Source organism: Pieris brassicae, unplaced genomic scaffold (assembly GCF_905147105.1).
Source record: "Pieris brassicae unplaced genomic scaffold, ilPieBrab1.1, whole genome shotgun sequence".
Lineage (NCBI taxonomy): Eukaryota > Metazoa > Arthropoda > Insecta > Lepidoptera > Pieridae > Pieris > Pieris brassicae.
The window spans coordinates 7,501-12,500 of NW_025576112.1; the positions used below are offsets into that span (position 1 = coordinate 7,501).

The window sequence follows — 5,000 nt, forward strand, 5'->3', positions numbered from 1 at the left end:
CTACGGCTTGCATGATGCCCGCGCTTTGGGTACGGCGGGTGAGGGCTGCTCTCCCTGCGCGCCTCCGAGCTTTTATATACACTCTAGGGGTAGGGCAGACAAGACCGCGTGGATAGTGGGGCGCTCTGATTCGGTTTTGGGTACTTTTTGGATATTCAATAAGTAAGTAAGTAAGTAAGTAAGTAAACACTCAATTCTCACTCAAGAATTACAATATAATACACAAAATTTACAACTTACAAACAATGAAATGAATGATCTTTTTCTCGTATGCATCGCAAATGATCGATACTTTCAAAATAATCTGAACCCTTACACTTAGTCAACTCAAAGTGATTGACGTTTGACATCAATTTTATGTCGGTTTTATGAAATAGATTTTGGTCGGCGGTCGGTAACGGCCATATATGTCTTATATATCAATTTGTATGAAAAAGTTTCAAAAAAACAAAAAAAAAACTCAATCAACTAAGTAAGTAAGTAAGTAAGCAAGCACTTAAGTTTCTTTTAGTGAGTACTATCTAGAATAATTAAAATATCGACATTTAAATCGACGGTCCCTATTTGGAAGGTTAACCTATAGCCCTAATAATAATTATATTATTAAGATTATGACAATGTTGATGTTGTTGCACTAGACACACCATAATAAACCATAAATAGTTTTTCTTACCAGAAGAGTTTTATTTTTAAATATTCATATTTTAACTAGAAACGTATCGCTATCGCTAACAAAACCCCACACCACACACCACCACACGTTACACACATATACTTGACAGAGTAGATACTATCTACATATCTATCGACAGAGTTGTAGATATCGTGCCGTTGAACGGCATCTTGTCGCGTCGCGTGGCGATCTTGTACGAGAAACATTTTCCTCTGACATTGTATCGGAATAATTATTATAATTCATTATTATACCATACTACATACATACATACATACATACATATTATTAATAAATATAATTGTTTTTTTTTTTTTTTCTTTTCTTCAAATAAACCCACATTGCCATTTCTCTGAGCGTGTGCTGCGAGCTTCAACGAGAAAACATTCGGCGCGAACTGTCGAGCGGCCGGCCGTCGCGCGCCAGCACCTGTACGAGAAACTTTTTCCTCTGACGTTGCATCGGAATAATTATTATAATTCATTATTATACATACATACATACATACATACATACATACATACATATTATTAATAAATATAATTGTTTTTTTTGTTTTTTCTTTTCTCAAATAACCCACATTGCCATATCTCTGAGCGTGTGCTGCGAGCTTCAACGAGAAACATTCGGCGCGAAACTGTCGAGCGGGCCGGCCGTCGCGCGCCGCACCTGTACGAGAAACATTTTCCTCTGACGTTTGCATCGGAATAATTATTATAATTCAATTATTATACATACATACATACATACATACATACATACATTACATATTATTAATAAATATAATTGTTTTTTTTGTTTTTTCTTTTCTTCAAATAAACCCACATTGCCAATTTCTCTGAGCGTGTGCTGCGAGCTTTCAACGAGAAACATATCTATCAATACAAATGTCTATTCAAAAAAAAGAAAACAAACAAAATCATATCAGTCAATAAAATAAATAATAATATTTTTTTACTACTACTACTAGTACTACTACGTGCTACTACTGCACGCCAATACACATACATAATAAAATGAAAAATCGTCTCTCTCTCTCGCTCGCTCTACGAGAAACATTCGACGTCCGCTCCATTGCCGACGCGGACTATTGCTCTCGGTATAGATGTGAGAGCGAAACAGTCGGTGCGCACAGCGTCGACTCGTTCTCGTTGCCGCGCGTCGTTCGTCTCAAATAGACACACGAACGACGGACGAGAGAGAATAGAATGTGTTCTTGTTTTTGTGTTTGTGCGAAGTGTGAGAATATTATATACATATATTCGCGCATGATGATATAGATATGGGTATGGATTTTCGGAGGAAATTATATCAAATTCGTATTTCGAATGCGAGACCGCCGAGATCTTTCCCAGCTCTCTCTCTCTCTGTGTGTGTGGTGTATAGTACATTTTATATATCTCTCTTGTGTCAACACAAAATAACAAAGAATATACATACTACTCCTCCTCATATTTATATAATATAATATAAAATATATTATAGCACCGCGTTCGCAGACCGTATGGTGATGTTACCAATCGACCAAGATTTGGGACCGTCTCCCCCCGGTGTTATCTGTGATGTTAAAAGAATACGCTTCTAGGCACACCTCAACGCAGGGCGCCTAGCGTGTTCGACACGTGCGCGGTCGCCACGGCGACCGTATATGTAAAGAATGTATAAAAGAGGACGCACACGCGCCCATCGTCGAAACGGTGTGCGCAGCGTCGTGTTGGAATTTATCCCTCAAGCTCCGGGCGTTGATCGTATCTAGTGCGAATCATGCGTGTGTGTGCGCATGTAATTGCCAGCCGAGTTTTAATATGTTACAATAACGTATTGAATAAAAATTGAGAAGTTGCGTTTAGATGAATGTTCAATTACAATTGTCACAACATCGATTCCCGCCCGCGGGGTCGTGTTCGTTGCAGTTTTATGTCCCTCACAGTGGTCGAGCATCGTTGTACATCACCTCGTTGCGAGATCGTGACGGGACGGCCGCTCGTAGACGGTCAAAGTTAGTCTATCGATATGAAGCGCGAACGTCGCGTCGCGTGCAAATTCGACGCGTTACGTTCACGCGTGTCGAGAAGGCGCGCGCGCAAGCGCGCGCCCCTCGACGCCGCCGAGCCAGCGGCTCGCCGAAGCCGCGTGACCGCGGTGTAGGCGTGTCGTTTGCGTAAGCAGCTCCCTGGTTGATCCTGCCAGTAGTTATATGCTTGTCTCAAAGATTAAGCCATGCATGTCTCAGTGCAAGCCGTATTAAGGCGATACCGCGAATGGCTCAATATATCAGTTTTGGTTCCTTAGATCTTACTCAGTTACTTGGATAACTGTGGTAATTCTAGAGCTAATACATGCAATCAGAACTCTGACCAGTGATGGGATGAGTGCTTTTATTAGATCAAAACCAATCGGCGGAGGGCCATGCGTCCGAAGTCGTTAATTTTGATGAATCTGGATAACTTTTGCCGATCGCACGGTCCAGTACCGGCGACGCATCTTTCAAATGTCTGCCTTATCAACTTTCGATGGTAGTTTCTGCGACTACCATGGTTGTCACGGGTAACGGGGAATCAGGGTTCGATTCCGGAGAGGGAGCCTGAGAAACGGCTACCACATCCAAGGAAGGCAGCAGGCGCGCAAATTACCCACTCCCGGCACGGGGAGGTAGTGACGAAAAATAACGATACGGGACTCTTACGAGGCCTCGTAATCGGAATGAGTACACTTTAAATATTTTAACGAGGAACAATTGGAGGGCAAGTCTGGTGCCAGCAGCCGCGGTAATTCCAGCTCCAATAGCGTATACTAAAATTGTTGCGGTTAAAAAGCTCGTAGTTGCATTTGTGCGCCGCGCTGTCGGTGCACCGCATCCGCGGTGATACTGACACGTCTGCGGAGCATATCGTCGGTGAGCCGGCGGTAAAACGCCGGTTCAATATCAAAATCCTATCGCGGTGCTCTTCGGTGAGTGTCGAGGTGGGCCGACAATTTTACTTTGAACAAATTAGAGTGCTCAAAGCGGGCTCAAAATGCCGCTTGAATATTTCGTGCATGGAATAATAGAATATGATCTCGGTTCTATTTTGTTGGTTTTCAGAACTCCGAGGTAATGATTAATAGGGATAAACTGGGGGCATTCGTATTGCGACGTTAGAGGTGAAATTCTTGGATCGTCGCAAGACGAACATCAGCGAAAGCATTTGCCAAAGGTGTTTTCATCAATCAAGAACGAAAGTTAGAGGTTCGAAGGCGATTAGATACCGCCCTAGTTCTAACCGTAAATATGTCATCTAGCGATCCGCCGACGTTACTACAATGGCTCGGCGGGCAGCTTCCGGGAAACCAAAGATTTTGGACTCCGGGGGGAGTATGGTTGCAAAGCTGAAACTTAAAGGAATTGACGGAAGGGCACCACCAGGAGTGGAGCCTGCGGCTTAATTTGACTCAACACGGGAAATCTCACCAGGCCCGGACACCGGAAGGATTGACAGATTAACAGCTCTTTCTTGATTCGGTGGGTGGTGGTGCATGGCCGTTCTTAGTTGGTGGAGCGATTTGTCTGGTTAATTCCGGTAACGAACGAGACTCTAGCCTGCTAAATAGGCGTCGTCATTCAAGGTGTGCGCGACTCTCGGGGAGCGCAACTCACTGGCGACGTATTAAAATTCTTCTTAGAGGGACCGGCGGCTTCGAGCCGCACGAGATTGAGCAATAACAGGTCTGTGATGCCCTTAGATGTCCTGGGCCGCACGCGCGCTACACTGAAGGAATCAACATGTTCTCCCTGGCCTAGAGCCCGGCAACCCGTTGAAACTCCTTCGTGCTGGGGATTGGGGTTTGCAATTATCCCCCATAAACGAGGAATTCCTAGTAAGCGCGAGTCATAAGCTCGCGTTGATTACGTCCCTGCCCTTTGTACACACCGCCCGTCGCTACTACCGATTGAATGATTTAGTGAGGTCTTCGGACCGACACGCGGTGGCCTCACGGCCGTCGGCGTTGCTGGGAAGTTGACCAAACTTGATCATTTAGAGGAAGTAAAAGTCGTAACAAGGTTTCCGTAGGGGAACCTGCGGAAGGATCATTAACGTTGGTTTTTTCTTTTTGTTTTGTTGTTGTCAAAGACTCGCAAAAAAAGAAAAAAATACAAAAACACGTGAATGATACGAATCAAAATCGAATCCGAGACGGTTGACTCTCTCTCGTCGATTCGCGACGTGTGCGTTGCGACACGCTTTGATTAGCGTTCGCTATCGCCTATTGATACTTTGAAATAATATTTTAATTTTTGTGTACAACCACGCAAATAAAGAGATTTTCTTTCTTTTCATTTGTCGTA

At 43.8% G+C, this 5,000-nt stretch overlaps 1 non-coding gene across 1 annotated transcript; it reads left to right on the forward strand.

Annotated features, from left to right (window-relative positions):
* The first annotated feature begins 2,843 nt into the window (after positions 1-2,843).
* Positions 2,844-4,748, forward strand: LOC123719526. The gene has a single exon (XR_006755586.1). It is a non-coding gene; the product is annotated as a small subunit ribosomal RNA (ribosomal RNA).
* Positions 4,749-5,000: the final 252 nt, after the last annotated feature.